The sequence below is a fragment of the Rhinatrema bivittatum genome, chromosome 2 (genome assembly GCF_901001135.1).
Source record: "Rhinatrema bivittatum chromosome 2, aRhiBiv1.1, whole genome shotgun sequence".
NCBI lineage: Eukaryota > Metazoa > Chordata > Amphibia > Gymnophiona > Rhinatrematidae > Rhinatrema > Rhinatrema bivittatum.
Genome location: NC_042616.1, coordinates 321,092,911 through 321,111,806, shown reverse-complemented (window position 1 = coordinate 321,111,806; position 18,896 = coordinate 321,092,911).

The following is an 18,896-nucleotide window of genomic DNA, read 5'->3' as shown; positions in this document are numbered from 1 at the left end:
AAATGGCATCCTATAATTCCCACAGTCAGAACTGCATGCTTGGCTGTCTTATCTTGCCGGTTCCTTGCTATGCCCTGCATATTTAACTACTGCTAGCCCGAGAAGCAACAAGAAAAGCTTTAACAAAGGACCCATTCTTAATCATTTCTCCTCTCATTTTCCCAGAGACAGCTTCAAAATAAACTGCGTCAACAAAAGAGAGTTCATACTTTATCATGCGTTCCAATGTAACTGCCTGAGTCATTATTATCATTATTATTGGGGTTTTTTTTGTTTTTTTTTTATATATATATATCAATCTTCTTATATAGAGAACAATTAAACTTGCTTGAATAGCATTACATATAATGCAGAACTTTTAAATAGCAGATAATATATAGGAAACAAGTAAAAACAATAATTAACATGGTATTAGAGAATATTCTTATTGTACAGGTGCCCTGCAATAGGCTGATGGAAAAAAAAAAATTGACTAACCTGTGGATATATCGAGTGAATAGGGAGCAAAGGATAAGCATAGGGAGGACACTGGGATGGAAGATATGAGAAAACTGAAAACTTCTGATTAACAACGCCAGCATTGAAACGCACAGCCATATTGAATGCACTAATATCTGACACACAATGAAATGCATTACGCACTAACATATTGACACGCAGTGGAACGCACTACCATTTTATAATTACATTTTTGTACTGTAATAATGAATTTGCTGCTATAAAATGTCCATCATATTATGTCTGTCAAATGACATATGCAATGGTCTGATTGTAAACTACGCCAGATCATCTTGTGAGTAATCAAGGAAATGCAAAACGCAATATCTTACTTATAATTGACACATTCGAAGTTTACCTTTTAATACAATGAATGCAGGAAACACATCTCTACTTTAATAACAAACTAAAATATCTTAACTCTCTGGAATAAGTAATGAAGGATCTTGTGCAGCATCTGTAAACCAAAAATCTCTTCCTATTAGGGTTTAAAACAATTAAAAACAATTAAAAAAAATCCCTGGTACATGTGCTTGCAATTCACAGATAGCAGCTACATACATCACAATCCTTAATTAATAATTTGAAAACCCAAACGTACCAGAGAAATGTTTTAGGGGTTAAATTGTCCCGCTGAGAAGCAGCCTCTGCCCAGCCAAACTAGTTAACTCTCCAGCTCCCAGTGCTCTTTGTGCATACTACAGCAGAAACCTGACACAAACAAAAAAACAGATTGCAAGCTACATGTTCAGCCTCGCAGGCTTTTAAACCATAGGCTAACTGCCGCTGTTCAATTTTCCTTGTATCAGTACACATTTATTAACACATATACAGATAAATAATTCACAATCACTTTTAATAAGTTTTCCTTAAGTAAAAATAGTCTGCAATGGGCATCACCAGAGTAGATCAAAAGAAATAATGCATTTGACCACAAAAAGAAATTTCTCTAACCGATCTACCACAGCAGAAATTCTGTTTAACTACCATAATTTTTCTAAAGAAAATGCAGTGATTCTTTGATTACAGACACTCTCCTTCACACAACAAGAAACCAATACCTCCCAAGCCGCTGTGGGGTTTCAGAACCTAGAATCTTCTGATTCCTACTCGGCCACTTGGCAGGGCTTGATCAGGGCCCCCTTCGATCCGTTAAGGGATCGAACTAAAATTCCCAATACTCGCCTGCAAGGTTCCAGATCAGATCCCGGGTTGTCAAGAAAAGCCTTCTTTCCGGATCAACCAATCCCAAAGGTCTCAGAGGATCTCCGTGGAATGACCCCCTCAGAAACCTGATCACTGAACTCAGCGGTGGCCACTCACCAGGCAAGTCTGGGGGATCACTCTGCCACAAAATCTCCCGGACCGATTGGGGGGCCAATGTGGCATCCCCAGGGCCCCGGTCCATCTGGGTTGCCAAATGTTACCGTCAGAAAAGAGGCCCCAGACAACTGGTCCGAAAAGAAAGACTTTTATTGCATGCAAGACACAGCTGAGAACAATGGCTCAGAAATCTGCGTGCCCCTCCCCTTCAGGAGCTGGCTTTTATACATTCACATTTCTTATCTTTTACTCATGCGTTCTACGCCTTGCTGAGCAAGCATATCCCAGCTGAGGGGCAACTGACCCCCTCCCTATACATCCTGGAACTTTCGTGAAACTTCTCCCAAGTTCTGCAGGAGAGGCTGCCGGGACTTGCAGTTCTGGAAAGGAATTCACGAGTCTATAGTAATACTGTCCTGCACATAATACATTCATTGTTCTAATCTAGGTTACAGCAGTGAAAGCTTATCAGAGAATAAGAACAGCGAAGCTAAAAATGAAAATGTGCTGACAGAGAGTTTCTCAATGTCCTAATTACAGCTGTATTGCAGACTGTAAGTAAACCCGTCATGAAGCAGGGAATTCTGGTTTTATAAAGTCCTGTTTGGCAGGAGTTTCAGGTTGTCCTCTGTCAGTGTGAAGCCTTCAGCCCACTACAATAGACGGGGCCTACGATGCGCACGAGCACCTAGGAAGGCCCAACATCGAAGTAGGAAGTAGTGGCATCCATGTCGCTGCGAGGAGACCCGAGGAGTGCGAAGGGGAAGGCAGGCCTGCACAGCAAGCAGACACGGGGAGAGCAGGAGCTAGAATGTAAACTATTCGCCCTAATTTTGGGCTCTGGGTTCTTGGTATATATCTTTTAGCCATTTATTCAGTTTTCCCCCAGTGTCATATTCCTAAGGGTTACAATCGAATGCTTTCTCTGCATCTAGGAAGTACAAAATAAACTTCTCACCATACTTGATCACTGAATTAATCAGATTTAGCATCTTTCTGATATTGTCAGACACCTGGCGACCCTTTTTAAATCCTGTTTGGTCTCTGTGAATTACATAAGAACATAAGAACTTAAGTTATGCCATACTGGGTCAGACCAAGGGTCCATCTCATCCAGTATCCTGTCTCCAACAGTGACTAATCCAAGTCACAAGTGTCTGGCAAGTACCCTAACATTAAATAAATCCCATGCTGATAGTGCCGGCAACAATCAGTGGCTATTCCCTATTGATTAATAGCAGTTTATGGACTTCTTCTCTAAGAACCTATCCAAATCATTTTTAAACCCAGCTACACTAACTGATTTAACCACATCCTCTGGCAACAAATTCCAGAGCTCAATTGTGCATTGAGTGAAAACAAATTTTCTATTACTTGTTTTAAATGTGCTACTTGTTAACTTAGGCCTGAATTGTATACATAATTCAAGGTGCGGTCTCACCTTGGAGCAATATAGAGGCAGTATGACATTTTCTGTTTTATTAACCATTCCCTTCATAATATTTCCTAACATTCTGTTTGCTTTTTTGACTGCTGCAGCACACTAAGCTGACAATTTTAAAGTATTATCCACTATGATGCCTAGATCTTTTTCCTGGGTGGTAGCTCCTAATATGGAACCTGTTATGATTCCCGGCCGCGGAGCTATTCCCCGCGAGCAGGCCTCTCACTTTGCTGCACTGCCTGTCTCCCATTGCGGCCGGACACCGCCAATGCCGGGTCTTCATCGTGGCAGGAGCCACGCACCCTACCTGGAGGCCGCCACTGCTGCTGTGTTCCGCGGCGAACAGAGCCTGCTGCTGACGTCACTCCAAGCGGCCAGGAGGCCGCCGCTGCTGCTACACTCCCATGGCCCAGACTGCTACAGACGTCTTCCTTCACTCGCGGCAGGAAGCCGCGAGTCAGCCTCTCTTTAGTGGCAGCGGGCCACTAGCGTCTCTCTGGGGCCTGTCCTGTGGCCTGTGGCCGCCCCTGCCTATCTCCCACGGCAGGAATGCCACTATCAGCTGTCTCTGTTCCTCCTGACTGTTTCTAGGTGTGTGGCCATGCCTTTTTGCTGGATTTAAAAGGCCCACGAACGGAAATGCCCCGGGCCCCAACTGATGATGTCTTCCTGTCTCAGCCCTATAAGAGGGCTTCACCTTCAGTCCTGCTTTGGCTTGCACTGGAGTTCTTCACTCCTGGAAGTCTCATCTTCCAGCGCTCTGTCAGGTCTTCATTTTTCGTTGGAGCTCCATGTCTCGTCTTGGTTCCTGAGTCCTCGTCTTTGTGGTTTCCTGATGTTCCATGTCTTCATGATCCGAGGTTCCTAGTCCAGGATTCCTAATGTTCCACGTCCTGATGTTCCAGGCTTCCTGATGTTCCACTTCCTTATGTTCTGAAGTTCTGCTCCTCCTTTGCTCATTCCGTGTCCTCCTGACCCTCCAGTTCCTTTGGTTCTCCAGATGACACCTTGTTGGGGTAAATCTGTCTCGTCGGTTCCTGACCTCATCATTGGAGTTTCATCTCAGCTGGATTCCCTTCCTGCGCTAGTCCTGTTCTCTGCGTGGTCCGTGACCAGCGTCTTCAGGATGTGTAGGGCGCGCTACAGGGACAGGGTGGTCCGTGACCAGCCCATTGGGTCCACCCATGTTGGTGGGCTGTGTAGGGCACCCTGAGAGAGAGTGCCAATGTCTGAACCTTCCAAGCTCCTCGTCTCATCCAGAACCTTCCGAGCTTTTTGTCTCTCTAGAGTCTTCCCAGTTCCTTGTCTCATCTAGAGTCTTCCAAGCTCCTTGTCCACATCCAGTCTTCTCGTCCATGTCTTGAGTTTTCTGTGTCACAAGGCCTCCGTCTGCCCTCATCCTCAGTCTGGCCTGCTGCTTCTTGCCGATACCCAGCGGCAGGTCCGAAAGGGCTGGGAACGGTCGGAGAACTGTTTAATAACCAACATTGTGTTGTTGGTCTTCCAGAAGCATGCAGGTCCGGCAGAGGGTCAGACTTTGTCTTTGCTCATGCTGGGATATGCTTCGCCTACCTTGGTGCTGCCTTGGAGTCTTCTGGGGTAGTGCCGAGGCCCAAGGGCACACAATCCCCCCAAGATGGGATTGCTCTCCTAGCGGTCCCAAAACAGTTCAGTATGCAAGGCCATGTATCCAGTGAACGTGTTCCTGTGATGAATTTGCCTTGTTCCTGGAGTTTTGCTTCAGAGTCTTCAACTTGAATTTGTTCCTGGACTTGTATTTGGACCTAAAATTTATTTTTTTTCCGGACTTCTTTCTACAACCTGCTGGAGGCGCCAGCTGTCTGGATTGCATGACCTGCAGGATGCGCCTGCATCCAGACATTTTTTCCACCTTTTTCCAGGTTGGGGTTTTTACGACCTGCAGGAGGTGTCTGCACCCCAGCTGGTTTGCTGGTTCCGGTTGTTCACACCCTGGGCCCTCCCAGGTCTTTCCTGAAGTTTCCTGTGCTTTCTGTTTGGTTTAGTGTGTTTCTTGTTTGTTCTTGTGCTCCTTGTTTTGTTTCCGTGTTGCTTGTTCCTTGTGTTTGTGTTGTTTTCCTCTTGTTTTTCGCTTGTTTGTGCTGTTCGCTTGTTTGTGCTGTTTTGCCTTTTTCCTCGTTTGTGCTCTTTTGTCCTGTTTTTGGCTCTTTTCTGCTGTTTGCGGCTCTTTTCTGCTGTTTTTGTTCTTTTGTACTGTTTTTACTCTCTTGTGCTGTTTTTACTCTCTTGTGTTGTTTTTGCTCTCTTGTGCTGTTTTGCTTTTTTGTCTCATTTGTGCTGTTTTGCCGTCTCGTTTGTGCTGTTTTGCCCTTTTGTCTCATTTGTGCTGTTCTGCTTTTGTTTCATGTTTGCTGTTCTTCCTCTTGCTTCGTTTCAGTCCCCGGAATTATCAGTTTCCTTCTTTTGGACCCTTGATATCTTCCTGTCAGTATGGACTGATACCTGTGTTCTCTCCAAGCTGTTGAAAGGAGACTTGAGTAGGGAGTCTTTGAGGAGAGGGTACTGTTATGATTCCTGCCCACGGAGCTATTCTCCACGAGCAGGCCTCTCACCTTGCTGCACTGCCTTTCCCCCATTGCGGCCGGACGACACCAACACCAGGCCTTCATCGTGGCAGGAGCTGCGGACCCCGCTTACTTCTCAAGCAGCCTGGAGGCCGCCACCGCTGCCGTGTTCCACGGCAAACGGAGCCTGCCGCTGACATCACTCCAAGCAGCCAGGAGACCGCCGCTGCTGCTACACTCCCGTGGCCTGGAATGCCGTGGACTTGTTCCTTCACTCGCGGCAGGGAGCTGCGAGTCAGACTCTCTTTAGCGGAAGCGGGCCTCTAGCATCTCTCTGGGGCCTGTCCTGCAGCCTGGGGCCACCCCTGCCTGTCTCCCACAGCAAGAACGCTGCTATCAGCTGTCTCTGTTCCTCCTGCCTGCTTCTAGGTGCATGGCCGAGCCTCTTTGCTAGATTTAAAGGGCCCTCGGTCGGATATGCCCCAGGCCCCACCTAATGAAGTCTTCATGTTTCAGCCCTATGAGGGCTTACCTTCAGTCCTGCTTTGCCTTGCATTGGAGTTCTTCGCTCCTGGAAGTCTCATCTTCCAGCGTTCCATCAGGTCTTCGTTCTTCATTGGAGCTTCATGTCTTGTCTTGGTTCCTGAGTCTTTGTCTTCGTGGTTTCCTGATGTTCCATGTCTTCATGTTCCGAGGTTCTTAGTCCAGGCTTCCTGATGTTCCACTTCCTGATATACCACTTCCTGATGTTCCGAGGTTCCGCTCCTCCTTCGCTCATTCTGAGTCCTCCTGACCCTCCAGTTCCTTTGGTTCTCCAGATGACACCTTGTTGGGGTAAATCCATCTCGTTTGTTCCTGTCCTCATCATTGGATTTTCGTCTCAGCTGGATTCCCTTCCTGCGCTAGTCCTGTTCTCTGCATGGTCCATGACCAGCCTCTTCAGGTTGTGTAGGGCGTGCTACAGGGACAGGGTGATCCGTGACCAGCCCATTGGGTTCGCCCATGTTTTTGGGCTGTATAGGGCGCCCTGACAGACAGTGCCAATGTCTGAACCTTCCAAGCTCATTGTCTTGTCCAGAACCTTCCGAGCTTCTCGTCTCATCTAGAGTCTTCCCAGTTCCTTGTCTCATCTAGAGTCTTCCAAGCTCCTTGTCCACATCCAGTCTTCTCGTCCATGTCTTGAGTTTTCTGTGTCACAAGGCCTCCATCTGCCCTCATCCTCAGACTGGCCTGCTGCTTCTTGCCAATACCCAGCAGCAAGTCCGAAAGGGCTGGGAACGGTCGGAGGACTATTCAATAACCAACATTGTGTTGTTGGTCTTCCAGAAGCACGCAGGTCTGGAAGAGGGTCAGACTTTGTCTTCACCCATGCTGGGACATGCCTCACCTACCTTGGTGCTGCGCTGGAGTCTTCTGGGGTCGTGCCAAGACCCAAGGATACACAATCCCCCAAGATGGGTTCGCTCTCTTAGCAGTCCCAAATACAACAGAATGCAATGCCTCTTAAGGCCTCCCTAACAGAACAGAACCTAACATCGTGTAACTATAGCAAGGGTTATTTTTCCCTATATGCAACACCTTGCACTTGTCCACATTAAATTTCATCTGCCATTTGGATGCCAAATCTTCCAGTCTTGCAAGGTTCTTCTGTAATGTATTACAATCTGCTTGTGATTTAACTACTCTGAATATCCACAAATGTATCCAGCTATCCTAAAAATAGCTGGATATGTTTATCTGGCTAACTTTTTGACAGGTTAGTAACATGAACAGAGTTAGCTAGATAAGTAAACAGATAAACTCTGAATATTGAAGTTAGCCAGATAACATGTTCAGCTAACTCTGCTCTACCTTGGAATACCTCCTGCCTATCCCCAACATATCCTGCTAAATTCTAGACAGTGTGGCTGAAAATGCCAATTTTGCCATTTAGATGGCTAACTTTTAAGTTAAAAGCAAATAGGCAAAAGTCCAGCCATCAAAGATAAGGGATCAATATAAAGAGGAAGGACAGAGAGGTTCAATAATTAGGAATGTGAATCGTTTATCTGCCGGCCATCCATTGCTCCTACCATGTGACAGGGGCCGGCCAATGGCACGGATACCCCTGTCATATGGTAAGGGCAAAGGGCCTTCGGCTCCATTTTGTTTACTGGCAGCCAACGACCCGAGAGTGAGAAATCACTCCCCGGACTCCCGCTGGACCACCAGGTACTTTAAAAAGGTTGGGGGGGGGGGGATTCAAAATAATTAAATCGAAAGGGTCAGGGAAATTTGTTTTTTTGGCACAAGACAGCCAATAAAAACCAGTAAGAACCATGGGAACAAAGATTTCCCGTGGTTTTTACCCGAACTCGATACCGGAAATGAGTCCAGTACCAATTCACATCCCTATCAATAATGTAAGAATTCAAATGCAAACGTTTTATTATATTATGTACAAGCAAGCAGAAAGTTCAGTTGTCAGCCTTAAGCCATGAGGGTTATTTCAATATCATCTGCATACTGCTTCCAGCATCCCCCAGGAGAGGAGTCCAGAGGTGACTGCAAGCGATCCAGGGATTGAATTCCACAGTCCCAGCTTCCAGAGGCCCCGCACCCTTTGAAGTAGAAGAGGACAGGAAGGCTCATCCGCATACTGCTCCCAGCATCCCCCGGGAGAGTAGTTCAGAGATCACCACAAGCGTTCCAGGGATTGAATTCCACAGCCCCAGCTTTCAGAGACCCCACACCCTTTGCAGTAGAAGAGGACCGGAAGCATCACAAACCCTTCAATTAACTGAGTGAAGATCAATTTAATGGTGGTTAAAGAGACTTGGTAAGTATAATTTTGGTAGATCTTTGGATTTATAAAAGTTTGGTGAAAGGTGAAATAGAGAGATATATTCTTTAGAATTTGTGTGTGTGAGGTTACAAGCAAGCCAGAGATAGTTAAATCTAGTGTCTGTCTTTCCCATCCACTCAACCCTTGATTTTTAGGCAAGAGACACTTTCTCATTAAAAATCAATCAGGGTCTTATCTAAATCATACTATTGTATCAGCCCTTATTGAAAGTTTAATCATCCCCTTGAAGGACACTAGCTGATTAATTAGTAAATTCACCTGTAAATTTAAACTACTCTAATTCCAACTCTGTTAGTATCCTAAACTCAACTAGGAACTCAATAAAACTAAGTTGAAGGCAGCAAGAGGGGGGCTTTCCAGTCTTTTGCATTGAGTGTCACATGTATGATTTTTTTACCTGCCTGTGAGAGATATGTGTGCATTCGGTGCAAAGAGCTCCTCACCCTCAGGGAGTCTAATTTCTGGAGGCTAGAGTAGCAGAATTGGAGGAGCTGAGGCAGACAGAGAGGTGCATTGATGAGACATTTAGGGACATAGTAGCCAATGCCCAAATCCAGTCTGTCAGCCCCAGTGCTGCCTTGGATCAGAAAGATCTCCCAGTAGGAGAACATCACCCTGGTGTAGCAGGTAGTGATCCTGTATCAAGGACCTGCTCTCCAGGTGATGTATTGTCCTCTCGCACTGAGGACAAGTCTCCCAGGTATACTGCCCAGGAGGGAAGGGTTAGGCTGGCCATCATGGTTGGCGATTCAATTATTAGAAATGTAGATAGCAGGGGGATGGTGGATGTGAGGACCACCTGGTAACTTGCCTGCCTGGTGCGAAGGTGGCAGACCTCATGCATCACCTAGATAGGATTGTAGACAGTGCTGGAGAGGAGTCGGCTGTCATGGTACATGTGGGCACCAACGACAAAGGAAAATGTGGGAGAGAGGTTCTGGAAGCCAAATTTAGGATTTTATGTAGAAAGCTGAAATCCAGAACCTCCAGGGTGACATTCTCTGAAATGCTTCCTGTTCCACGTGCAGGTCCCCAGAGGCAGGCAGAGCTCCAGAGTTTAAATGGATGGATGAGCCAATGGTGCAGGGAAGAGGGATTCAGTATTGTAAGGAACTGGGGAAACTTTTAGGGAAGGGGGAGATTTTTCCAAAAGGATGGGCTCCACCTTAACTAGAGTGGAACCAAGCTGCTAGCACTAACTTTCAAAAAGGAGATAGAGCAGCTTTTCAACTAGAACAAGGGGGAAAGTCGACAATCACTCAGCAGTGAATGGTTCGGAGAAATATATCCTTGAAGGATACTAATGGAACAGGAGAGTTAGGACATCCCAACAGAGAGGTTCCAATAAAAGCAAACGTAGTCCATGCGCCTATATGCAAAAAATCACCGAAGCTAATGATTTCCAAATTATCCCTAGCAAATGAAAAGTAGGTTGTTAATACAAACAAAAAACACACTTTGAAATATCTGCATGCCAATGCCAGAATTCTAAGAAGTAAGATGGGAGGAGTTAGAGTGTATAGCAGTAAATGATGAGATTGACATAACTGGTATCACAGAGATTTGGTGGAAGGAGGATAACCAATGGGACAGTGCTGTATCAGGATACAAATTATATCACGATGATAGGGAGGATCAACTTGGTGGGGATGTGGCACTTTATGTCCGGGAGGGTATAGCGTCCATCAGGATAAAGATCATACAAGAGACTAAATGCTCAGTAGAATCTATGTGGGTAGAAATGTCATGTGTGTTGGGTAAGAGTATAGTGATAGGAGTATGCTGGACAAAATGGTCAGACAGATGATGAAATGCTAAGAGAAATCAGAGAAGCTAACCAATTTGGCAGTGCAATAATAATGGAAGATTTCAATTACCCCAATATTGACTGGGTAAATGTAACATCAGGAATTGTTAGAGATATGAAGTTCCTGGATGTAATAAATGACTACTTCATGGAGCAATTGGTTCAGGAACCAACAAGAGAGGGAAATATTTTAGATTTAATTCTTAGTGGAACGCAGGATTTGGTGAGAGAGGTAATGGTCAATAGTGATCATAACATGATTAAATTTAAACTAATAACTGGAAGGGGACAATAAGTAAATCTACAGCTCCAACATTAAACTTTCAAAAGGGAAATTTTGATAAAATGAGGAAAATAGTTAGAAAAAAACTGAAAGCTACAGCTGCAAAGGTTAAAAGTGTTCAACAGGCACTGTTTAAAAATACAATCCTAGAGGCACAGTCCAGATGTATTCCATGCATTAAGAAAGGTGGAAGGAAGGCAAAACGATTACCATCATGGTTAAAAGCTGAGGTGAAAGAGACTATTTTAGCTAAAAAAACATCCTTCAAAAATTTGAAGAAGGATCCATTTAAAGAAAATAGGATAAAACATAAGCATTGTCAAGTGTAAAACATTGATAAGACAAGCGAAGAGAGAATTTGAAATGAAGTTGGCCATAGAGGCAAAAACTCATAAAAAAATATATTTTTTAAATATATCCGAGGCAAGAAACCGTGTGGGAGTCGGTTGGACCATTAGATGACAGAGGGGTTAAAGGGGCTTTTAGGGAACATAAGGCCATTGCAGAAAGACTAAATTAATTCTTTGCTTCCATGTTTACTAATGTGGATGTTGTGGAGATACCAGTTCCGGAGATGGTTTTTAAGGGTGATGAGTCAGACGTACTGAACCAAATCACTGTGAACCTGGAAGATGTAGTAGGCCAGATTGACAAACTAAAGAGTAGCAAATCACCTGGACCAGGTGATATGCAACCTAGGGTACTGAAGGAACTAAAAAATGAAATTTCAAATCTATTAGTTAAAATTTATAACCTATCATTAAAATCATCCATTGTACCTGAAGACTGGAGGGTGGCCAATGTAACCCCAATATTTAATAAGGGCTCCAGAGGCGATCCGGGTAACTACAGACTCGTGAGCTTGACTTCAGTGCCGGGAAAAATAGCGGAAACTATTCTAAAGATCAAAATTGTAGAGCATATAGAAAGACATGGTTTAATGGAACACAATCAACATGGATTTAGGCAAGGGAAGTCTTGCTTAACAAATCTGCTTCTTTTTTTGAAGGAGTTAATAAACATGTGGATATAGGTGAACTGGTGGATGTAGTGTATTTGGATTTTCAGAAGGTGTTTGACAAATTCCCTCAAGAGAGGCTTCTAAGAAAACTAAAAAGTCATGGGATAGGAGGCGATGTTCTTTCATGGATTACAAACTGGTTAAAAGATAGGAAAAAGAGAGTAGGATTAAATGGTCAATTTTCTCAGTGGAAAAGGGTAAACAGTAGAGTGCCTCAGGGATCTGTAGTTGGACTGGTGCTTTTCACACACAATCTCTCAACTCATCTCATACACGCACACACACACACTCTACAGACCCTCAGCCTCTCTCTCACCTCTGGGCCTCCTCTTCACGGGTTGCCGCAGGATGGGCTCTGCAGTGGCCCTGATCTTCTCGGGCTGCGGCGGCCCTGCTACTGGGCCTCTTCCTCTTCTCAGGCCGCTGCGACTTGAGATTCACGGTGGCCTGTAAGCGCAAGCGCTGCTTCTCTTCTGCACGCGTTGATGGTTCTCCTCCTTCCTGCCCATGCGGCTCCAGCAACGTTTACTTCTGGGGCCACACAGGCAAGAAGGAGGAGGAGCATCAGCACATTTAAATGTGATCTTTTTCTTTGGGCCGTGGTGACATGAGCCTCACCACGGCCCTGCCTATCTGCCTGTTGCTGCACCGCATGAGCCTCCCTGCGCCTGGGGGCTTGTGGTGGATGGAGGGGTCCGGAGGGTAGGGGGATACTAAAAAACTAATTTTAAAGGGTCCGCGCTGCCGATAAAAAAAAAGGCTCGGCACAGCCGATAAAAAAAAAAAAAAATCCCAATAGTCCACGAAACGCTGCACGTGTCAGCAAAAACGTCTCGGCGTGTCACCTCTGTCACGCATGTCATAGGTTAGCCATCACTGACCTATATGTTAGTCAGCCAGAGTGACTCACTGCTGTCTTGATTAACAAATGTTGGTACCTAATCAAACCAAATCACATTACCTTAACACCTTTCCAAGGTGAGTTATTGATCTGAACTTTTCAACCTTTTTACTTAGGTATACACTGCTCCTAGCTTATTTCTAGCTTCTGGCTACTTTTTTCTTATATATATATGTATATATATATATATATATATATATATATATATATATATATATATATATACATACAAACACTCTAACTTCTGCTTATTAGCTGCCTTACAGACTATTAAAAATAAACACACTAACTACTGCTTATTTGCTGCCTTACTGAATATTTAAAAATGCAGTCTAACTTCTGTTGATTTGCTGCCTTACTGACTATTAAAAGCACAAACACACAAACACACTAATATAACTTCACCCCAATACTTTTAAAAAATAAAATTTACCAAGCAAAAACTTACTGATTCCTTTCAGCCACCAGCAAAGTGAAAATCACACCCAGCTTCAAACTGTTCATCTATTGATATGTAAATTCCTCAAGGTATCTAGTTAAGAATTTCAGCCTGAAATCTGGCCAGCCATTTGTGATCTAGGTTTGTGATAAGTAAATGTATTTTGTTATACTCTCCGCTTAAATTGATTTTAAAAAATTGATTGACTTAAAAATGATGCTAAAGACGCACAAATGGAGAGTGCATAGGATTGAAGCCTTGATGGTTGTGCTACTGCGTATGTGCACAAGTTTCAAACTTGAGCTAATTCAATCTCTTTTTCTGTGGTTTTACCATGAGGCCAATATATGTGCATGCACTTTCCAGTATAATCACAGAAAAATTACTAAGCTAAATCTCTATATTCCTAACTATTCATGAGAAATATTATCTGTTGCATATAATTAATCTTATTTCTACAAATCTGAGTGGATTAACATGGAAATCTCAGTGCTTTTTAGTGCTGCAGTGGTGTTTGATAAATACCCAAACCCCATGTCCATATATGCAATGTCCTTTCATTATCTTTAAATAAATACATTAGCTTCACAATAAAACTGATTAAACTGTCTAATGATAACAATTAATCAACCTACATTTTGTCTAGTAACTGAGAACCATATCACAAGATTCAATTTGATTCCCTGCAGTTCAGAGTTAAAGGTAGATGATATGATTTGATAAAAGAAAATGATACTCCTTAAGATTAATTTACATATGTAAGGTCACACAAGAGATATATTGTTGGTAGTAATGGTAAAGTTAAATTTAGATTTGCAGGTTTTATGACTGTCTGTTCTAACTGCAAGGCTTTACTATTTGCATATAGAGTGTAAATGTATTCACATTCTACTTGAACTTAGTGTTCCTAACTGTTGCAAGATATATCATTCTTTATCAATCAGTACAAAAGTGAATATATGTTGTGAAGCTAGTAATTGTTCAGGATTCTAAGGCAATCTCCTTTAATAAAATGTAGTTAAGGTACAGAATACAAAGACATTTTTTAGTATAAGGGGTATACACCCATATTCACAAAAGTGCTTTATCATTTAATGTGGAAAATGTGTTTTATTAATAAAAGGTCCTTATTGGAAATAATGGGCCTTCATTAAATAATGTGCTTTTGAATGTTAACATGTGTTGTGTCTGTGGACCCTTGGACTGGGGTGAGATTGGCTCTATCTGCAGGGAAAACGCATGCAGGTTCTCACTGCCAGCAGGCAGACCCAGGTGAAACAGAGACCAGTCAGGAGCTTCACCTCCACTAACCCATGTACCCTTGGGTTGAGTGAGTGAGTGCTGGGGCCAGCAGGAGTTGGGCAGGGATTTCTGCTGAGGACAACTGGAACAAGTGAGCAGATGAAGGCTGGACCTGGCTTAGCAGGTAAAGACTGAACCAGATGGAACGGACAAAGGCTGAACCTGATGGAACAGACAAAGGCTAAGGCAGGCTGAGCAGATGAAGGTTGAAGCTGGCTAAACAGATGAAAGTTGAAGCTGGCACCCAATACAGGATGAAGGAGGACCTGTTACTGAGGTGAGGTGAGGACCGGCTGTCTGGGAGGCCCATATATAGGTCCAGAGTCACTGATGTTATCATTAGGCTCCTCGGTCTTTTTGTGCTATGGCCCTTTAAATGTCAGGCTGTCGGATGCAGACATGCCTAAGGCGGCCCACAAGGAGGAAGCAACTATGGCAGTGTCCTGTCATGAAGTAAAGGACTGTGAAGGCTGTAATGGGGCTGAGTACAACTGCCTACAGGAGGTCCCCTTGAGCCAAGAAACACAACAGTACCCCCTCTATTAACCCCCCTCACTGAGACTTTGGGATTGGGTTTTGAGGGATACCCTGTTGGAACTCTTTCAAGAGGTTGGGGTCCAGTATATTAGATTATGACTCCCATGAGTTCTCTCTCCGGACCATATATTTTCCAGGAGATCAAGAATTCTAATTTTTTGCTTCTGTTGCAAGAATCTAGGACCTCTTGAAACTCATATACTGTGTCTTCCTCAGAGACAATTTCCTCCCAACCCCCCCCCCCCCCTCCCCAACACTTGCCAAAATCCCTGGTGTTCCAGCGGGGGACCAGGGAGCAATCTCGGGCCTTCGGCTGCCAGTAATCAAATTGGCGCCGATGGCCCTTTGCCCTTACCATGTGATAGGGGCTATCGGTGTCATTGGCCGGCCTCTGTCACATGGTAGGAGCCATGGCCATCCATGGCTCCTACCATGTGACAGGGGCCGACCAATGGCACTGGTAGCCCCGTCACTTGATAAGGGCAAAGGGCCATTGGCACCATTTTGATTAGTGGCAGTTGATGGCCCAAGAGGGGGAGATCACTCCCGGGACCCCACATTGACACCCAGGGACTTTCAGTATGTCTTGGGGGGTCGGGAGGATGAGGAGTTGCAATTAATTAAATTTGAAGGGTTGGGGTGGGTTTGGGTTTTTTTTTAATGTGCTCTTTCTTCCCCCCAAAAAATGATAAGAAAGCCACATACAATTTTGTGGATTTTCTTATCGTTTCACAACCCCCTTGAACCACGACAAAATAGGAAATATCTTCTCTATTTCCTATTTCGTTGCAAACAAATACACATCCCTAATTATTAATGGCAAGGGATACCAAGTCTTTTTTGTAATGGCATTTAGGCTGCAGTTGTCTATACATGGCCTAAGGGAATCATCCTTCTTAGCCACAAAGAAGAACCTGATGCCTTCCAAGGAGGATGATGGTCAGATAAAGCCTGTAGCTCTAATCTCAGTGATGTACTTTGACATTGCTTGAGTCTCGGGTAGGGAGAGCTGGTACACCCAACTCCTAGGAGTTAAGGTCCCTGGGAGAAGTTCTATACCACAATTGTATGGGCGATGGCGCAGTAATGTCTCTGCACTCTTCTTAGAGAAGACATCTAGAAAGTTTGCATTTTGTGGTGGAAGTCCAGGTAGCATTGAATCCACCACCAAGGATGTGTGAGGTGCCAGATGAGAAAAATAGGAGTCAAAACAGGCAGACCCTTCCCGGGTCAATTTTAAGGTGGACCAGTTGACCGGATTAGCTGTTTGAGGGATAATGTGAAAGAAGATTTTTTTTCAATGTGCAAGAGGCTAGTCTGGAGTTTAAGGGTTGCTGTTGTGTAAGTGAGAGCCTGGAAGAGAATATATGTACATGGAAGAGATCATGAGTGCTTGCAACAATGGCAAGGTAGGGATCTGAAACCATTGTATGAGGTCCTGGAGAATGAAGGTTCCCCTAGCTCTGGAATTGATGAAGGCCTGTGCTAAGAAGGAGGCAGAGCTAGTTTCCATGGTGATGGGTACCAAACGTTGGGGAGTGGAAGCAGAAAAGCCTAGGACTGCCTCCTCGGTGAAGCCTAGGCTTTTAGCTTTCCCAATCTCTTAGGATATTGACCAATGAAGCAACCCCTGGCTGAACAGTATAAACAGAGCTCCTATTGTCTGCAATGGAGCCTCAGCTGTAGGGCCAGTTTACAATGACCCAGCTGCATGGGTTTCCCTATGACTAGAGGTTCAGCTGGCAGATTGGGAGTCGAAGTAGGCAGGTTTTGGAATCACAAGGTTAGGGTGAATTATCTGCAAGTTGGGTGAGTCTCCTGAGCCCTCTCTTGCAGATAACTGTCAATCTTTCCTGTCAGGGTGATGAGTGGCTCCAGGGAAGTTGGTAATTCCCAAGCATTGAGCTCATTTTTATCTTCCCCAAGAGGCTACCTAGGAAGATTGCCACCAGGGTATCGTCACGCCAATTAAGTTCAGAGGTCAGACTTAGGAACTCCACCATGTACTCAACCAGGGCATGGGAACCCTGGCGGATGTGCAGGAGGTCCGGAGCCAGAGTGGAGGAACAGCTGGGTTCTTCAAAGACTGTGCAGAACTGCTCCAGAAAGGTTGGTAGGTCCAACAGGATGGAGTCCCCTCACTCCCTAAGGGAGAATCCCATGCCAAAGCTGGCCCATCCAACAAGGAGCGTACATAGGTGATCTTAGACTGATCAATCGGGAGAAGTGCAGCCTGAAGCTGAAAACGTATTCTGTACTGATTGATGAATCCTTGGCATTGCTTGAGATCCCAAATGTAGCAGGTGGGGCACCGAGAGCTGAGGAACTGGCCAGATGACCGGTACAAGAGGTGTTGGTGCGGGCCCAGACCAGGTGCTGATGACTGGCGTCAACGTGTGTATAGCCTGAGCGTTAGATGCTCCATGGCAGACTAGAGCTGCCCCAAAATATCTTGTTGCTCATGAAGCCTGAGAACCAAGCCTGGAATTCCTTGGAGCAACGAGAAGTCCACCAAGTCCATGGCCTCAGCATCTGATGTGTCTGTAGATCCTTGGACTGGGGTGAGATTGGCTCTAGCTACAGGGAGGAGCCTTGTAAGTTCTCACTGCCAGAAGGCAGACCCAGGCAAAACAGAGACCGGTCAGAGCTTTACCTCTACTAGCCCACATTCCTCCTTGGGTTGAGCCTTTGGGTGCTGGGGCTGGCAAGACTTAGGCAAGGGTGTCTGCTGAGGACAACTGGAAGAGGAAAGCGGATGAAGGTGGGAACTGGCTAAGCAGGTGAACACTGAAAGGCTGAAGCAGGCTGAACAGACGAAGGCTGAAGCTGGCACCCAATAAAGAATGAAGGAGATCCTGTTGCTGAAGTGAGGAGAGACTGTCTGGGAAGCCCTTATATAGGGCCTGGGTCAGTAGTGTCATGATCGGGTACCTTGGTCTTTTTTTGCTGCGGGCCTTTTAAATGTCAGGCCGTCGGGCGTGTCTGCACCTAAGAATGCCAGCGAAGAGGAAGCAGCTATGGTGGTATCCTGCTGAGAAGTGAAGCACCGCAAGGCCTGGCATCGGGGGTGAGTAGCACAGTTCATGGAAGACCCTGTGAGCTGCCAAGCACAACATCATGTAACACACCTTTTTGAAAAGGCGTGATAATACAGTATATTGAAAGAATATGTAATACTGTGCTAGTTTAGACAGAAACAATGCTGAAAGTAAAGAAGCAAAATACTACTTTCATACTGACTCTTTATTATAATACTTTAAAAATTAATTTCAGTATTAAATGTTAAATAGTATAATATTCTGTTATATTGGGCCTGTGGCTTAGGTTAGCAACACTCTTTATTGTATGGCATGTGCTTTCAGGTCCTTCATCTAATGGACTCAGTTTGGGTGGGTACACAGTGGATATGGTAAGTTCAGGCACAGGGGGGTTGGGAGTGAAGGTGGCTGCCATTCCTGGCCAATAAGAAGTGCTGAGGGTGCACCTCATAGGAAGTATATTTCTAGTCTTGGGTCCAGCAAGGGTTACCTGGATTTTCCAGGGGTCACCATATGGTGAGGGGCAGAGGCAGCAAAGACTGAACATGTAGAGGAGAGGAAAGTGTACTATTTCTATACTTCTAGTACTAATCATGAAAATATAGGATGAAGTACCGTATTTTCCGGCGTATAAGACGACTGGGCATATAAGACGACCCCCCCCTTTTTTATACATATTTTTAAGAAAAAAAATAATTTTACACTCAAATAGGAGCAACCCTATCTATGAAAAGGCAACACTACAAATACCGTATATCAGGCCCTAAAAACCAATACACCTCTTATTAGGAAAACAGAACTAGCAAGCAGCTATAGATCCCCACACAGAAATAATTGTAAAACTATACTAATAAGCAGAATAAATGTTTCAAAACAGCTATGAACAGAATAACATCCAACAATTAAAAACTCATA